The sequence below is a fragment of the Halichoerus grypus genome, chromosome 4, assembly GCF_964656455.1.
Source record: "Halichoerus grypus chromosome 4, mHalGry1.hap1.1, whole genome shotgun sequence".
NCBI lineage: Eukaryota > Metazoa > Chordata > Mammalia > Carnivora > Phocidae > Halichoerus > Halichoerus grypus.
This window is the reverse complement of record NC_135715.1, coordinates 165,662,926-165,682,400: the sequence shown is the minus strand read 5'-3', so window position 1 is coordinate 165,682,400 and position 19,475 is coordinate 165,662,926. Positions and strand designations below refer to the sequence as shown.

At 39.1% G+C, this 19,475-nt stretch overlaps 1 long non-coding RNA gene across 3 annotated transcripts in view; it reads left to right on the top strand.

Moving 5' to 3' along the window:
• LOC118522037 (uncharacterized) overlaps window positions 1–18,963 on the top strand; it is a 302,008-nt gene extending 283,045 nt beyond the window's left edge. For 2 of the 3 annotated variants that reach the window (XR_013447341.1, XR_013447344.1), the window contains one exon: window positions 615–951. This is a non-coding gene — a long non-coding RNA (uncharacterized LOC118522037). Of the gene's footprint in view, window positions 1–614; window positions 952–16,281; window positions 16,407–18,746 lie in introns of those variants that run through there. The other variant, XR_013447343.1, reaches the window with a different exon arrangement.
• The last annotated feature ends 512 nt before the right edge of the window (window positions 18,964–19,475 follow it).

Here is a 19,475-nt window from a genome sequence, read left to right as displayed (position 1 = left end):
CTTTCTTTTTCTTTCTTTTTTTGAATTGTTCTTTTTCCCTTTTTCAACCAACATCTTATCAATCCCTTTTTAAAAAAATCTTTTTTATTTTTCATTTTTAGAGTCATATTCTATCCCTTCATAGTAGTTAACCTTATTTTTGGTATATATATATATAAGTTGTTCTCTCCTTAAAATTTTGGGATACAGTTTCTTCTAACAGACCAAAATACACCCTAAATCTCGAGTGTATGTTCTCGTCTCCTGCCTGATCACATTCTCTCCCCCCTCTTTTTTTTATTAAATCCTTTTCTTTCTTTTTTCAACCAACTTCTTATCTGATCAATTCCTTTTCTAAAATCTTTTATAATTTTCATCTTTACAGTCATATTCCATCCCTTCATCGTATTTACCCTTATTTTTGTACATATATAAGTTTTTCTGTCTTTAAAATTTTGGGAGTCACTTTCTTCTAACAGACCAAAGTATGCCCAAAATCTAGTGTGTGGCACTGATCTATGCACCAGCCTGATAATATTTGATCATATTCTGTTTTGTTTGTTTGTTTGTTTGTTTTCTCTTTTTCTTTTACTTTCTTTTTTTCTTCTTTTTTCTTTCTTTCCCCCTGCTTTCAGGTCTCATCTGATTTGTTTAGTGTATATTTTTCTGGGGTCGTTGTTACCCTGTTAGCATTTTGTTCTCTCATTCATCTATTCTCCTTTGGACAAAATGGCAAGATGGAAAAAATCACATCAAAAAAAAGAACAAGAGGCAGTACCGACCGTCAGGGACCTAATCAATAAGGACACTAGTAAGATGTCGGAACTAGAGTTCAGAATGATGATTTTAAAGATACTAGCTGGGCTTGAAAAAAGCATGGAAGATATTAGAGAAACCATTTCTGGAGAAATAAAAGAACTAAAATCTAACCAAGTCAAAATCAAAAGGGCTATTAATGAGGTGCAATCAAAAGTGGAGGCTCTAACAGCTAGGATAAATGAGGCCAAAGAAAGAATTAGTGATATAGAAGACCAAATGATGGAAAATAAAGAAGCTGAGAAAAAGAGAGATAAACAACTACTGGATCATGAGGGCAGAATTCGAGAGATAAATGATACCATAAGATGAAACAATATGAGAATAAACGGGATCCCAGAAGAAGAAGAAAGAGAGAGAGGGGCAGAAGGTATATCAGAGCAAATTATAGCAGAGAACTTCCCTAATTTGGGGAAGGAAACAGGCATCAAAATCCAGGAGGCACAGAGAACCCGCCTCAAAATCAATAAAAATAGGTCAACAGCCCAACATCTAATAGTAAAATTTACGAGTCTCAGAGACAAAGAGAAAATCCTGAAAGCAGCTCGGGAGAAGAGGTATGTAACCTACAATGGTAGAAACTTTAGATTGGCAACAGACCTATCCACAGAGACCTGGCAGGCCAGAAAGGACTGGCATGATATATTCAGAGCACAAATGAGAAAAATATGCAGCCAAGAATACTATATCCAGCTAGGCTGTCATTGAAAATAGAAGGAGAGATGAAAAGCTTCCAGGACAAACAAAAACTAAAGGAATTTGCAAACACGAAACCAGCCCTACAAGAAATCTTGAAAGGGGTCCTCTAAGCAAAGAGAGAGCCTAAAAGTAACAGAGACCAGAAAGGAATAGAGACAATATACAGTAACAGTCACCTTACAGGCAATACAATGGCACTAAATTCATATCTTTCAATAGTTACCCTGAATGTAAATGGGCTAAATGCCCCAATCAAAAGACACAGGCTATCAGATTGGATTAAAAAACAAGACCCATCGATATGCTGTCTGCAAGAGACTCATTTTAGACCCAAAGACACCCCAGATTGAAAGTGAGGGGGTGGAAAACCATTTACCATGCTAATGGACACCAAAAGAAAGCTGGGGTGGCAATCCTTATATCAGACAAATTAGATTTTAAACCAAAGACTATAATAAGAGATGAGGAAGGACACTATATCATACTTAAAGGGTCTATCCAACAAGAAGATCTAACAATTGTAAATATCTATGCCCCTAACATGGGAGCAGCCGGTGATATAAGCCAATTAATAACAAAAGCAAAGAAACACATCGACAACAATACAATAATAGTGGGGGACTTTAACACCCCCCTCACTGAAATGGACAGATCATCTAAGCAAAAGATCAACAAGGAAATAAAGACTCTAATTGACACACTGGACCAAATGGACTTCACAGATATATTCAGAACATTCCATCCCAAAGCAACAGATTACACATTCTTCTCTAGTGCCCATGGAACATTCTCCAGAATATACCACATCCTAGGTCACAAATCAGGTCTCAACCGGTACCAAAAGATTGGGATCATTCCCTGCATATTTTCAGACCACAATGCTTTGAAACTAGAACTCAATCACAAGAGGAAAGTCAGAAAGAACTCAAATACATGGAGGCTAAAGAGCATCCTACTAAAGAATGAATGGGTCAACCAGGAAATTAAAGAAGAATTTAAAAAATTCATGGAAACCAATGAAAATGAAAACACAACTGTTCAAAATCTTTGGGATGCAGCAAAGGCAGTCCTAAGAGGAAAGTATATAGCAATACAAGCCTTTCTCAAGAAACAAGAAAGGTCTCAAATACACAACCTAACCCTACACCTAAAGGAGCTGGAGAAAGAACAGCAAATAAAGCCTAAACCCAGCAGGAGAAGAGAAATAAAGATCAGAGCAGAAATCAATGAAATAGAAACCAAAAGAACAGTAGAACAGATCAACGAAACTAAGAGCTGGTTCTTTGAAAGAATTAACAAGATTGATAAACCCCTGGCCAGACTTATCAAAAAGAAAAGAGAAAGGACACAAATAAATAAAATCATGAATGAAAGAGGAGAGATCACAACCAACACCAAAGAAATACAAACAATTATGAGAACATATTATGAGCAACTATATGCCAGCAAATTAGATAATCTGGAAGAAATGGATGCATTCCTAGAGATGTATCAACTACCAAAACTGAACCAGGAAGAAATAGAAAACCTGAACAGACCTATAACCACTAAGGAAATTGAAGCAGTCATCAAAAATCTCCCAACGAACAAAAGCCCAGGGCCAGATGGCTTCCCAGGGGAATTCTACCAAACATTTAAAGAAGAATTAATACCTATTCTTCTGAAACTGTTCCAAAAAATAGAAATGGAAGGAAAACTTCCAAACTCATTTTATGAGGCCACCATTACCTTGATCCTCAAACCAGACAAAGACCCCATCAAAAAGGAGAATTACAGACCAATATCCCTGATGAACATGGATGCAAAAATTCTCACCAAAATACTAGCCAATAGTATCCAACAGTACATTAAAAGGATTATTCACCACGACCAAGTGGGATTTATCCCTGGGCTGCAAGGTTGGTTCAATATCCGCAAATCAATCAACGTGATACAATACATTAACAAAAGAAAGAACAAGAATCATATGATCCTCTCAATAGATGCAGAAAAAGCATTTAACAAAGTACAGCATCCTTTCTTGATCAAAACTCTTCAGAGTATAGGGATAGAGGGTACCTACCTCAATATCATAAAAGCCATCTATGAAAAACCCACAGCGAATATCATTCTAAATGGGGAAAAACTGAGAGCTTTCCCCCTAAGGTCAGGAACATGGCAGGGATGTCCACTATCACCACTGCTATTCAACATAATATTAGAAGTCCTAGCCACAGCAATCAGACAACAAAAAGAAATAAAAGGCATCCAAATCAGCAAAGAAGAAGTCAAACTCTCACTCTTTGCAGATGATATGATGCTTTATGTGGAAAACCCAAAAGACTCCACCCCAAACTGCTAGAACTCATACAGGAATTCAATAAAGTGGCAGGATATAAAATCAATGCACAGAAATCAGTGGCATTCCTACACACCAACAACAAGACAGAAGAAAGAGAAATTAAAGAGTCGATCCCGTTTACAATTGCACCCAAAACCATAAGATGCCTAGGAATAAATCTAACCAAAGAGGCAAAGAATCTGTACTCAGAAAACTATAAAATACTCATGAAAGAAATTGAGGAAGACACAAAGAAATGGAAAAATGTTCCATGCTCATGGATTGGAAGAACAAATATTGTGAAGATGTCAGTGCTACCTAGAGCAATCTACACATTCAATGCAATCCCTATCAAAATACCATCCACTTTTTTCAAAGAAATGGAACAAATAATCCTAAAATTTGTATGGAACCAGAAAAGTTCTAGCTGGTGGCATCACAATTCCAGACCTCAAGCTCTACTACAAAGCTGTAATCATCAAGACAGCATGGTACTGGCACAAAAACAGACACATAGATCAATGGAACAGAATAGAGAGCCCAGAAATGGACCTCAACTCTATGGTCAACTAATCTTTGACAAAGGAAAGAATGTCCGATGGAAAAAAGACAGTCTCTTCAACAAATGGTGTTGGGAAAATTGGACAGCCACATGCAGAAGAATGAAACTGGACCATTTCCTTACACCACACACAAAAATAGACTCAAAATGGTTGAAAGACCTAAATGTGAGACAGGAGTCCATCAAAATCCTAAAGGAGCACACAGGCAGCAACCTCTTCGACCTCAGCTGCAGCAACTTCTTCCTAGAAACATCACCAAAGGCAAGGAAAGCAAGGGCAAAAATGAACTATTGGGACTTCATCAAGATAAAAAGCTTTTGCACAGCAAAGGAAACAGTCAACAAAACCAAAAGACAACCGACAGAATGGGAGAAGATATTTGCAAATGACATATCAGATAAAGGGCTCGTATCCAAAATCTATAAAGAACTTACTAAATTCAACACCCAAAGAACAAATGATCCAATCAAGAAATGGGCAGAAGACATGAACAGACATTTTTCCAAAGAAGATATCCAAATGGCCAACAGACACATGAAAAAGTGCTCAACATCTCTCGGCATCAGGGAAATCTAAATCAAAACCTCAATGAGACACCACCTCACACCAGTCAGAATGGCTAAAATTAACAAGTCAGGAAACGACAGATGTTGGCAGGGATGCAGAGAAAGGGGAACCTTCCTACACTGTTGGTGGGAATGCAAGCTGGTGCAGCCACTCTGGAAAACAGTGTGGAGATTCCTCAAAAAGTTGAAAATAGAGCTACCATACGATCCAGCAATTGCACTACTGGGTATTTACCCCAAAGATACAAATGTAGGGATCTGAAAGGGTACATGCACCCCGATGTTTATAGCAGCAATGTCCACAATAGCCAAACTGTGGAAAGAGCCAAGATGTCCATTGACAGATGAATGGATAAAGAAGATGTGGTACATATATACAATGGAATATTATGCAGCAATCAAAAGGAACGAAATCTTGCCATTTGCAACGACGTGGATGGAACTGGAGGGTATTATGCTAAGCGAAATAAGTCAATCAGAGAAACACATGTATCATATGACCTCACTGATATGAGGAATTCTTAATCTCAGGAAACAAACTGAGGGTTGCTGGAGTGGTGGGGGGTGGGAGGGATGGGGTGGCTGTGTGATAGACATTGGGGAGGGTATGTGCTATGGTGAGTGCTGTGAATTGTGTAAGACTGCTGAATCACAGACCTGTACCTCTTAAACAAATAATACATTATATGTTAAAAAAAAAAAAAGAAGAAGAAGAAGATAGCAGGAAGGGAAAAATGAAGGGGGGGAAATCGGAGGGGGAGACGAACCATGAGAGACGATGGACTCTGAGAAACAAACTGAGGGTCTAGAGGGGAGGGGGTGGGGGGATGGGTTAGCCTGGTGATGGGTATTAAAGAGGGCACGTACTGAATGGAGCACTGGGTGTTATACGCAGACAATGAATCATGGAACATTACATCAAAAACTAATGAGGTGATGTATGGTGATTAACATAACATAATAAAAAAAAGATGATAGAAGGTATGAAAGGGACAGTGACAGAGTAGAAAGAGTGTGAACTTTGGAGCAGACAGATCTGGGTTTGAGTCTGCGTCACTCATTTTTTGGTTGTGTGGCCTGGGGCAAGACAGGTAATCTCTCTGGCATGTTATTTCTTTATGTGTAAAATGATGACATTGATCTCTACTTTATAGAGCCTTTGTTAAGGGAAAATGTGGCAACTTGTGAAATGTCTGGGGCCATACTTGGTATTTATAAATGTTAGTAATTCTCTATCTCTTCTTTTCTCCCCAGTCCTCTTTCTCATATGCCCTTAATTTACTCTAAGAATGTAAGGTTCAGGTTTTTTCAGCATCTGCTGATAAATCCACTCTTTCTCCTGCTGTGTATTATCTGAGTTATTGCTCAGTGTCAGTTAATGATGAGTGAAGTACAGGTGTTTATTAGACAGCTTTGAATGGGTAATTATCAAACAGTCTAGAGCACAGACTACACCAACCTAGCAATTTTGCCATAAATATACATGAGTTCACATGGGTCAGTTTCACCTTTTCTAACTCAATCAGAAGCTCCTTGAAGGCAGAAGTCAATTATTATCCTATATCTACAAAAATGCCTTGCACAATTAGCACATTTACCAATCATTTGTTGAGTGACCGACTGGCACAGGGGTAACAGGGTCTCTTTAGTGTGGACAAAGCAGTTTTCAAACTGGTTAACAGGGCTTGATAAGAAATAAGGTCCAAATCTGACTGCAGGAGCTTAATTACACTTTATAAGGACACACATCTACACCTACATCATTGTAAATTGGAGAAAATCTTCCAACTATAGCGATTCTTCATTTTCTCATTGGCTTTGCAGCAGCTCATTAGTGTAATGGAGATGCCTTAAGGCAAGCTTCGATAGTCTTAGAGCACAGGCAGACATCCCGGAGCTCAGGAAAGTACCTGGACAGGCCCTGAAAGCATGAGGGAAAGCTTTGGAGAAGGCAATTGAGAAGCCTCCCGGCGAGACATTGTCTGCAGATCACTGGCCCGATATCACATAAAGGCCCCATCTGAGCCATTACAGCCTATTGTGTCAATGTGTTTTCTGGGAGGCTGTCATCCATAGATCACAGTCAGCAGCTAAGGTAATGCCTCCATGGGAACTGTTACTATTTCCCATCGGTGATTCTATTAGAGGTCCGTGGGTTACTGCCACTGGAGTTCATATTAACTCGGTCAAAGGGATGGTGATTGATTCTGTGAAATTTTGTGAATACACACAAAATACATTTCATACTGTCATCTGGGTTTTGTATTGCACTTCCATGATCCCTGCTACATGGTACATCCAATATCATCTACTCCAATTGCTACAGAGAAAAAAACAAATTTCCCATGCCATTTTAAAGCTAAAATACCTGCCCATTTCTTTTCTTCTCCAGTCAGAAAAGATTTAGACCCGACTATAAACCACTGACTTCTCTTCTGACTTAACAACTTGATCTGATGGGGAGGGCATTTAGAGAATGTCCACTAGGTGCCAAGAAATAGCAATGGGTACTACAGGATGATGTCAGAAAATGAATACAGCAAGTTTATACCCCCAGGGAATTTACAATATAGTTAGACAGAAGGCACTTAAAAAATGATTAAAGAATATAATTATGAAACAAATAACAGGAAGGACCAGATGTATACACATTGTATCACAAACATAGGGCAATAGCCATATTCTTGAAAAGATGAATGGGTACTGGATCTTGTGAAGCACTGAAACAAAAAAAAGCTATTTATAGGGGTCCCTTATGGTAAATAGTGATTTTTTTATAGTCTAAGTTATTGATACTAAAATTTCTAAAGTTAGTGAAACTCTCTGTTCCTTGATGTGGGTTACACATTTTGGACTCCTGGGCCAGGAAAAACATCATTTATAGGAGTAACCTGAGAAAGTTTCCTAGATAAATTGAGTTTTAGATGAGATGCTGAAAGTGAAGGACATGAATTGGTAGTGATTTGAGAGAGGACCCACCTTCCCACATGCTCAAAGCAGAAAACAATACAGCAGGTCTCCCTTTCCTTCCTGAATGGACGTTGCTCTAGTGCTAAAATGATCATGTTGAACATGCTCATTGAACATTATATCAAAAACCAATGATGTACTATACCTTGGCTAATTGAATTTAAATAAATAAAAAATAAATAAAATGCTCATGTTATGTGCAATGGAGTTTTGTCACTGATGTGTGAGTCCTTTCTTTCATGAGCCTTCCTGAACTACATTCTGACACATTCGTTTTCTTTTTTTTTAAGATTTAATTTATTTATTTTTTATTTGAGAGAGAGAAAGAGAGATCAAGGGAGCATGAGCGGGGGGGGGGGGCAGAGGGGGGAGGGAGAGAATCTCAAGCAGACTCTGCCTTGAGTGCAGAGCCAGACGTGGGGCTCGATGTCATGACCCCAATATCATGACCTAAGCCAAAACTGAGTCAGAGGCTTAGCTGACTGAGCCACCCAGGAGCCCTGCATTCTGACATATTCTATGTTCAGTGCCTTGACAGCCTGAGACCTTGTGTGTACGTATAGGTACTTGGTGGTCCTCTGACCCCACATCTGGACTCCTAGAGGAGAAGTAGGTACTCTCAGGGAATCCTGGGTTACTTTGGTCAGTGGCACTCTGAATGGAAGGGCCCAAGGGTCTCATATATTATGGAACTTCTTTTGGTTGTGTGACTCTCCTCTCTGAAGGTCTTCAAAAACAGCAATAATGGTGGGTACTTCATTAGATTGAGGTCTCCATTTGGAAGATGGAGTGATGATCTGGATGGATAAACTCCTACAATGTTCCTTGAGTTTGTGCCTCCTTCTAATTCTCAAACTCTCCTGGTTGTTTGGGTTCTCTTTGCCATAGATAGATAGATAGATGATAGATAGGCGGTAAGTAGGTGATAGGTAGGTGATAAGTGAAAGGTAGGTAGGTAGATAGGTAGATAGATAGCAACAACTCTTAGATTATTCTAATTTTCATCTCTCCCTAGCCTAACCCATTCTAAAGCCAACTGGAATGCAGCTGTCTTCAAGTTCAGAAACCACCATGTTATCTCTCTGATCAAGAATTCCCTATTGCTTACCTTAATGGATCCAAGTTCTTCTATCTCCAAGGTCCTTCACAAACTCCCTCTCAGGGCAATTAAACCCCTCTCTCTATCCCTCTCTTTAATCACCAACATTTTTCCTTCCTTTGTACTCTCTGCTGTCTCCTGAGGAAAGTTGGTTCCTTCCTCTTCTGTTGTTTTCTGTGAGGTATCCCACTGCTCAAAAGCCCCATCCACTTCTCCTTTCCAAGCCACACCCTTTGAGGCACAGGATTTGTAGCTTATATACTGAGTGTGGTTTAAAGACCCACCTGGCATGTAGACACCTTAGTTCCATGGCACAATTGTTGCGGAGCCTGGCGGGGCAGACTCATGGAGGACTGAGGAATGCCTGTGCAGGATTCCCAGACTTGGCAAGCAGAGAGCCCAATGTGCAAACACCCCCTTTGCAGGGACCCAGCACTGGCTGAATGTAGGCATTAGTTCTGCAGGGCTGAGGAGTAGGGGATGCCTGCCTCAGGTAAGATCAAAAGCTGAGAACCATGAACAGAGGAATAATTGAAGCTCGAAAATTATAGGGAAAGCTGAGGTTCAAGCTCCAGACAGACAAAATCCCAACAACCAGCTCTGAGGTCAGAGGGTAAGGGTCACACAGCTGAGAGTCTGGAGGCAAGAGGAAGTCAGCCACAAAGAGTCCCCAGGAGCTTATGGCAACCTTCAGTGGTGGTGGGGCCAGGGGAGCGGGGTGTTGGCAGGTGTGTGGTATGGGTGAACCCCCCTCCTCCCTCCCAAGGGCAATGGCAAGGAACACAGTGATGGGAGGCTCTTTCTCAGTTGCTTAGCCTCTGGGGCCTGGAGTGCTTCCTTGACATAGACAACATTTTTGTCCAGGCAGGTAAGCATTTATAATAGGCAGCATTACATCTACCTGTATATACCTAAGGGAGCTTAGTTCTATGAGAGTAAAGGCAGATCTGTTTTGTTCACCAAGTCCATGTAGCCTAGCAGGCTGCCTGGCACCATTTCTAGGTAGTATAAAGCTGTTGAGTGGGTAAGGTTGTTGAGAAAATTAAAAGAAGTAATATATGGAACAATGCAATCGGCTGAATGTTTGTATCCCCTCAAAATTCATACATTGAAGCCCTAACCCCTACAATGTGATGGTATTTGGAGATGGGGCCTATGGGAGGTAATTAGGTTTGGATGAAGTGGCATGGGGCTAGAGCTCCCACAAGGAGATTAGTGCCCTTAAAAGGGAAGAAGAAACCAGATCTCCCCTCCCCCATGTCTTTCTCCCTCTCTCTCTCTCTCTCTCTCCCTCTCTCCCTCTGTCATGTGAGGATACAGTAAGAAGGCAGCTATCTACAAACCAGGAAGCAAGCTCTCACCAGATACCAGATCAGCTATCATTGTTATAGCAGCATTAACTAAGTCCAGAGAGCTTAGCCAAAAGTGAATCATATATTGAAGGGCTAGTTTAATGATGCTAATTAATTGGTGAACAGATCTAACTTGAATTCCTGCATCCACATCTCAACATGTGGTAACACTTCTGCTATAACATGATATGTGTATTTCTGAAAAAACAAACAAAAAAACCCCCTTGTGTTCTGCAAAAAGCCATACCAAAAATAGCAGCACTTTTGGGAAAAATAATATTGAGGACCAACTAACACAGACAACATTGTAAACAGAGTACCAATAAAAAAAAAAATCATTTCAGTTAAATACTGGTATTTTTAAAAATCAAAGCCATGCCGATTTCTTAATAAATATATCTTACGGTATTATATATAAGATTTGCAAACGCAGGTAGCTTGATAAAAGGGATGTTAAAGGATGGAGACAAGGCCAAGATACAAAAAGATTGGGGAAAACTGTGTAAATCATCACTTCTCAGACAGAACGGGGTGAACTCAACAATGCTGCATTCCTCTGTGACTTGCTGCATTGAGCTAGGCTAATGTGCTTTGGTTCCAGCTCCCATTGCTATATGACACAAAGCATTAATGTGCTGGCAGAAAACTCTGTGTGAACCAATGTGTCATTTATGTTAACACAGTTCCCTTATTTTCCAATCATAGATTAGCTCTTTTACATTCTGGAAACATGTTTAGAAGTGAAACAGACTAGATTTCACATTCTGAATAAAGACGATCTGGAGAATTATTCCTCTTGAATATTCCAAGTTTTCCATTTGAAGAAGGTTCATGGTAACTTACAGAAGCCTTCTGTGTGGCTTACACAGTATTTTTTAAGAATTTTGAATTGGTGTGTTCAAGATTCAAATATTCGGAGGTTTTTAATAAAAATGTGGATTTGCTGCTCCTTATTCCCATATGGCAATAATTTGGTGGCCTGGGTAGTGGCTGACTTCATTTAGAGAGTGGTTATATTCATTGATGTTACCTGCACGATCCTGTAGGCATTGGGATTGGCAAGACTGGTTCTATTTTTCATTCGCCAGGGCTCTGCTCTTATGTATGTGTATTCATAAGTTGGATATTTGTAGTTTAGGGAATGCCTGCATTTTATTTATATCCACAGTCCTTTCATGGACTTCTCATTACCCTAAAATGCATACTCTTCAATTTAAAAGTGACCCAGATCCATACTAAACAGGTCACAGGTAAGTGAGATAAATGAATCTCAGAAATAGGATAAGAAATAATGAGTTTTATGGGCAAATCAAACATTACCCTCCTAATTATCACAGCTAGAAGCTTAAGGAAGATCTGTTGATCACCTTTGAATAGTGAGTATTTTAGTGCATTCTTCTAAATTTAATTTGATTTGATTGCTGTGGTTCTTGTGGAAAGACAAGTATATATAATGTCAATGTAATTTTATTAGCTGCCTCCCACATAATTGCTTTAAAATAAGATAATTTTTCATTGCTACACCTTGAGGTTCTATTATTATTATTATAAACATAAACAGAATGTAAAACCTTTAATTTTTGTGTGACAACTATCTATTATTTTTACTGTTGATCTTATTATTGAGATGGAATCAATACACATTTATATATTAGGTCTTTATTTTTTCAAACTAGATGATGAATATTTCTTTATATTGATCTAGAAAATAAAACTGGTACCAGGCTACTCTTCAATATAATTCTTACATTTAGAATGTTTTACTTTGGAATTTGGCATTTCTATGCACCTGATTCCCATGGTATGTAGTCACTCCCCCATGTACACTCCAATGAAGTGAATAATTAAGAGCTTTTTTCCTGTGTTTGACCATGGAAGGGTTTGTATTATGTATAAGCTTTATTTAAAACATCTCATATTCCTTGACTTGCATTTAATGGATGTGTGTTCACTGCCTCAAATTCACCCTGTCCTGTTCCAACAATGATTGACGGCCTTGATTTAAGACCAGCAAGTTAAAGGCTCATTGTTTAAAAGATGGCCGCCATTCCCTATCAGGATGTGAATGGTCTACTGATGATATACAATCCACAATCTTAGTTAGAGCTTTTCAAACAAAGAGTGGGAAAAGAGAGATCATAGAAATATAAATGTATTAAAATATTAATGTAATAGGTTTTCTTGTCCTTATGATTTTACTTGGCTAAAAGATTATTGACACCATTCATGAGCAGTCAGTCATCTAGCATGAGACAATTAAGTGAACTATAACTGAACTTTTACAAGTCATTGTTAATTTCATATCTTACTAGACCTGGAAGCTCAACTTACTGTTCCTTTTGGTGTTATTGCTAATTAATTGTGTTTTCAGGGTCAGAAATAGTCAATGCGTTTTTTTTTTTTTTCCTGTCCTTCCACCACTCAAGTGTTATATAGATAAAGATTTTTTTGGACTTTAGTAGTTGATTCTCTAGTCAGTCAAAGACCTTGTGATTTTCTACCTCCCTGTCTCTCTGATATCATGGTGTATTTTCATGGAAAAGTAAAGTGATGTCAGAAATAGAAGATTAGGCATACGTCCTAGAAAAGAATCTCTCTTACCTCCTCTGCATCATGTACTGTATGTACTGCTGTTGCTGTCTCAGACCGTCTTTACAAATGTTTCTTTTTTAGCTTTTATCTCTGAGTTCTTAAGTCAATACAAAACTACTTTACACAAATTCCCCTTCCCCCAAATAGGTGCTTATTTTTCATTTTCCAAAGCTCCAAATCATCATGGTTCCTAACAAGAATTTCCACTATCACCTGTGGTAATTTTATTCATGATTATTGAGTAAGTTACTGAATAGATACACGAATTGCCTCTATTTTTACCTGCAAAAACATTTTAAAAATTCATCTTCAAGGAAATTCCAGTTAGAAAGGAAGCCTGCAAGTGTGCACAGCATGCTGTCCCACTACCGCCAGTCTTCATGGCCCTGGGGACACAACAGATATTGTCAATGACCGTGAAGTAACAGTGAGCCCCCAGCTTCTGACACGCTACCTTCTTTGGAAAGAGCACTTGGATTGGGGGTTATGAGAGCTGTCCTGACCATTATAGTATAAATATTTAGTCCCCCATCTCTCCCTACAAATGGTTTGAGATTACTTAGAACAATATTGCAACAATAATAAAGCCATACATGGAAGTAATAAGCCAGGATAAAGGAAAGGAGAACCAGAAATGTGCCAAGCCTAGAGTCACCAGAGTTGCTGTTGAGCTGGTAGCCAGGACATGGTTACAGTCCAGGGTCTGCCTCTAGCATACTGGTGATCTTGAGCAAGATGCTGCGTCTCTCTAGGCTGTGACTTCTTTAGCTGGCAAGTATAAGGATTATATTATTAGATGATTTCTGAAATATCATCAATCTTTAAAATTCCAGGTTTCTACGATTTGGGGCTTTCATGAATCATTCAGCTGAATATAAAGGAAAAAAATACGGTTTGGGGGCTGAGGGAGTATTTAACAGTTATCTTGGAGATGGGGCTACTGTTGATTATGATATAACAGTGCACTGAATGCAGAAAAGAGCAGCCTATCTCCGATGAGGGGGCAGGGGAAGGACCTCATGTTTTTATTTCCATAGGGATGGTATTTGCAGTTAACTCTCAAAGTACAGGATCTTCTGCAGTAGTGTTCTCTGCAAAATCTCCTTTCAACTTTGGACACAACCAATTTTTCAGGTTTATTCATTCATTCACTTAGAGGTGAATCTGACTTATTTCTTTTAAAGGAAAATTACTTTATAGTTTTTATGCAATATATATTTTTATAGCACAAAGATATTTTAAGTGATACAGAAGAGTAAAGGCAGAAACAAAACAAACAAAACAACAAAGAAAAAACAAACTAAATCCTGCAATCCAGAAATCAAAATCACTGATTGCTCAGGTAAAGCTACTTTGAGAGAAGAGGTAAATACAAATGTTTTTCTACTACCAGGTCATATTATACTTACTATTTTAAACACTTAGAATTGATTTTTAATTTAATTCAAATTTACTACAAATAAATATAAACTGAAGTGAAACAAAAGGAATTATGGAGTTTAAGATAAATGCTTGCTCCCCATCTGTTGTGGGAAGATGACTTTTACCCCAGTTTGTCCGTGTAAGTGAACACATTTATGTTCACTTACAAGGAGGTACAGAGACCAAAACATTTAACGCTGAGCTCATTCTCGTAACTTTATCATTTTCTTGTACAGTGATAGTTAAGTGCAACATATGTCTATACCTTAGAGCATAATTCCAGTTAAACTTGAGTATTTGGACCAATGGTTCTGTGGGGATAGGTATTGCCTAGTCAAAAGAAAAGAAAAAAGTCCCTATGTTTGTGTTTAATGGCTAATCTGCAGGGAGTTTCTAGAGAGATGATTCCGTGGCCTTGAGTATAAGTAGTGCATGGCATGCGCTCCTTCATACACACTAAAGTACTTACTTTTTTTAAACTGGAGAGAGGCAGGATGACCAAATAGATGTGTGGAAGGGAGCCCAAGGATCTGGACCCCACTCCCACACAGCAGTCAATAATCCAGTGGTTTCCAAAGCAGAGAGGAGACAGGCTGATCCAGGACAAGAGAACAAATTTTAAACTCGTCCTTTGCAAATCTCTATTTTTGGTGTATGCTTTACAATGTACCTAATGTATGACTGCAATAGTACAAGTATATCGCTTACAAAGAAATGAATCAAAAGATGTACTTTGGGGGTGCATGTTTAAAATTGTCTTAGAGATAGGAGTGCCCGGTCATGACTCTGAGACCCTGCATTCAATGGGAGTGGAGCCAGCCTCTGTCTCTCTGTTTATAGACTGCAGCTCCTCTCCCCCATCTTTCTGCCGCCTCCCTTCTAGAGAAGTTGGGAGGTCCAGAGAGAACTCTGTTGCCCTAAAGAGCAAAAATTCCATAAACATCCTGCATTAACTGGGGTAATTTGATTCAGATTAAAAAATTGTTTTATAGCACTTATTTTAGTTCGCATGTTAATGGTCTCCACTTCCTATGTTTAATTCATGTTTGTGGGCATTCTCCCAAATATATATTCTGAATTAAATTAAGAAACCAAAAAAAGAAAAATGTCTGGAAGAAGCTTTTGACTATACCTGACAGATTCATATTAAATCCCTGTGTCTTAATATATGACTGAAAGGGAATAACGTAAGTGGACTCGGAATTTCTCCCATGTAGCTCATTTACAAGAGTACCTCGGCTGCTAAGGATCTGCCTCTTGTTGGCCATTAGAACACTTACTGGAATATTTATTAGTTATTAACATGGGAAGTGTGTTTGCATGTGTGTGTGCACATGCTGAAAGAAACGTAGCTCTCTAGCTGCTTATTGTTTGGGCTAGTTTAGATAATAATATGCTGTACGTGGCTTAAAAAAATAACTAGATCCAAGAGGGAATGGAGCTGAGACTCAGGAGTAGAGGGTGGTAGGCTGAAGGGGGCAAGAGCAGAGAGAGCCTTACTGCCTAAGGTAGCTTGTATTTCTGGGATTCAGAGATGCAATCCCCTATAAATCCAGGCTGCAGTGCCATTCATGCCGAACCCTGTGGCTGGACCAGTCTGCCAGGACTGCCACACAAAGCACTACAGACTGGGTGGCTTAAACATCAGAAATTTATTTTCCCCCAGTTCTGGAGGCTGGAGGCCTGAGATCGAGGTGTCATTAAGGTTGTTTTCTTCCGAGGCCTCTCTCCTAAGCTTGTAGATGGCTACCTTCTTCCTATGTCTGCACATTGTCTTTACTCTGTGTGTACCTGTGTCCTAATCTCCTCTTCTGATAAAGACATATATAAGGACATACCAGTCATAGGTGAAGAGGGTCCACCCTAGTGACTTCATTTTATCTTTCATTTTACCTCTTTAAAGGCCCTATCTCTAAATACAGTCATTCAGAGACACTGGGAGTTAAGACTTCAACATATGAACTTCAACACACAAATAGTGGCATTCCCCAAGGTGATGGCTGGCTCATCATGCCAACAGCATTCCAGGTAAGTTACAGGTAAGTGCACACTGGGCAGTATCTGTCTTTGGCCTGGACTATCTTTATTCACTATTGTGGAATGCTTTATTGTGTAGCTTTTAAATAAAATTTGTTGCTTTCCATGCCAGAAGTGGCTGCATTCCAGATATGAATGAAATGTTTCCTGTGCTTTTTCTGTAATGAGAGATGGTGAGAAAAGAAAATTGGGGACATTAGTACTGTCAATTACTTTTATAAGGTATTCAGGAGTGCAAGTTTTAATCTTATTTGTAGGTTTCATTTTCATGGGAAGAATGTGATTTATAAATCAACATAAATTTGGTTTATTTTCTCCTGATTCAATTCCACTTGAAGGGACCTGAATTTGAATTTTTCAGAATATAGAGAAGAGGGTCAAAACGCAATTAGTTTGCTAAGCTGCCGCACAAGATTCTCTTGTTAACATCTGCAGTGTTTTCCTTGGCTGACCAAGCACTTTTCTCCCTGGAAAGTAAACAGCAAACACCTATTTATGAAATGGGTCAGAGCAAATATATTTGTTCAGGTGCAGGATAAATAGATCATAGATTGACTAAAATAGTTCTAAACAAAACAGAACAAAACAAATCTCTAAGCCACACAGATCCAACCTGAAGGCTTTCAAAGGCAAAATAAATAAATAAAACATCTAATATATTCATGATTAGTTCATGTTTCTATTAAAGGTATGTTTCCTAAAGCTTTATTCTGATAACTATAGATGAGCAGAGCACCAACCAACCAACTAAAAACCATAAGCCTGACAGAATTTTTGCAAACTATGGTATCTCATGATGTCATAGACCAGAGAGGTTGTCTAGAGATTCTGGAGTCCTCGAAATCATAGAGAATGGAATGATTGCTGCCTCAAGAGATAGGAGAATATAAGAGGTTATAACCAAGTCTGATATTCCAGATAATGATGAATATTCTTTTAATCACCAGGAAAGAATATGAGGAACTATGTGGACAGAATGTATAGAAAACTAAAATACTCAACTTGTAAAGCAAAATGAACAAAATTTATCACCTCCACCAAAAATGAAACAAGATAATTCAGACAATGAGAAATTTAACTAATCTATTAGATATCAACTTCCAAAGACTTTTGGATTTTTCCCATTCTATTTCGAGTATATCAGTCCCTCAGCAAACCCAATATCATTAGAACTGTCAGTGGGTGAAAAGAAGGGCCATATGCACCCCAATGTTCATAGCAGCAATGTCTGCAATAGTCAAACTGTGGAAAGAGGCGAGATGCCCTTCAACAGATGAATGGATAAAGAAGATGTGGTCTATATATACAATGGAATATTACTCAGCCATCAGAAAGGAGGAATACCCAACTTTTACATCAACATGGGTGGGACTGGAGGAGATTATGCTAAGTGAAATAAGTCAAGCAGAGAAAGTCAATTATCCTATGGTTTCACTTATTTATGGAACATAAGGAATAGAATGGAGGACATTAGGAGAAGGAAGGGAAAAATGAAGAGGGGGAAATCGGAGGGGGAGATGAACCATGAGAGACTATGGACTCTGAGAAACAAACTAAGGGTTTTAGAGGGGCGGGGGGTAGGGGGATGCGTTAGCCCAGTGATGGGTATTAAGGAGGGCATGTATTGCATGGAGCACTGGGTGTTATACACAAACAATGAATCATGGAACACTACATCAAAAACTAATGATGTATTGTATGGTGACTAACATAACATAATAAAATAAAAAAAAACTATCAATGGGATCATAGAATTCTAGATTTCACTAGGAAGTTAGAGATATTCCTTCCTTGAAACTCACTTGGTTTTGATGATATTGCTCTATCTTGGCTTTTTCCACCTTTCTAGTTAATTTTTCTTAGTCTTCTGTGAAACCTCTTCATTCTCTGTCCATCCTCAGATACTGGTGGTTTTGTTCTTTGTGTTTTTCTCATTCCGTCTGGGTGATATTCACTCCCATGTCTTCAGCTGCCATCTTTGTGCTGATGACACCCAGGGCACATCTCTCTTCTGCATCACAATTCACAAATTCACCTCTCTGCTGTCTATCTCCACCCACCTTGATACTATATAAATACTTATGTTCACACCTGAACATCCCAGACTGAAGCCTTCACTGTCCCCAGTTGTGATAGCCAGCTGGCAGGATGACACCTCCCTCCATGATCCCTGCCTCTTGGTTTTTATGCCCTGTTGTATTTCTTCCCACATTAGATAGGGCTGATCTGTGTAACCAAGACAACATTGTGGAAATGATGAAGTGTGCATTTCAAGGCTTACTTATAAAATTGTGACTTCTTTATTGCTCTCTCTTGGATCATTTGCTCCAGGGGAAGCCTGCTGCTATGTCATGAGGACACTCAACAACCCTATGGAGAGGACCATGTGGCATGGAAGATGCCTCCCCCTACCAACAACCAGCACTAACTTACTCTGAGTGAGCCAAACTGGTAGCAAATCTCCAGCCCCAGTCATGCCTTCAGACTACTGCAGCCCCAGCCAACATCTTGACAGACACCTCATGAGAGACCCTGAATCAGAACCATCTAGCTAGGCCATCCTTGAACATCGCACCATAGGAACAGTGTGAAATAATAAATGTTACTGTTGTTTTGGACCACTAAGTTTGGCGGTCATGCATCAAGGGTATAATCAATATTGCAACAAAACCTAAAACTCCTCCTGTGTTTCCTTCCTCGGACATGTACACCACAATCTAATTTCAACAAGTCATGCAAGGAATAATGAAGATCTGGTTTAAGGTAGTGGTAATAGATGTGGCAAGAGCTGAATGGACTACACAGACATTAAGGAAGCATTTGACAGACTTGGTGCATGAGGTGGGGAGTAAGAGAGTGATAGGAGTTTAGGATGAGAGGCTTGTTCACTTGGTTTTATGTTGTGCTGAGCTCAGTTCCAAAAGGAATGGAAGAAAAATCCAGCCAAATAACCTTTAATGAGTTAGGACTTCTTTCATCAATCGGTCTGTACAATTTCTTCACAGGAATCAGATTTTAAATATTGTGGTTGAAGAGAGAAAATGGCAAGAGGAGGGTACC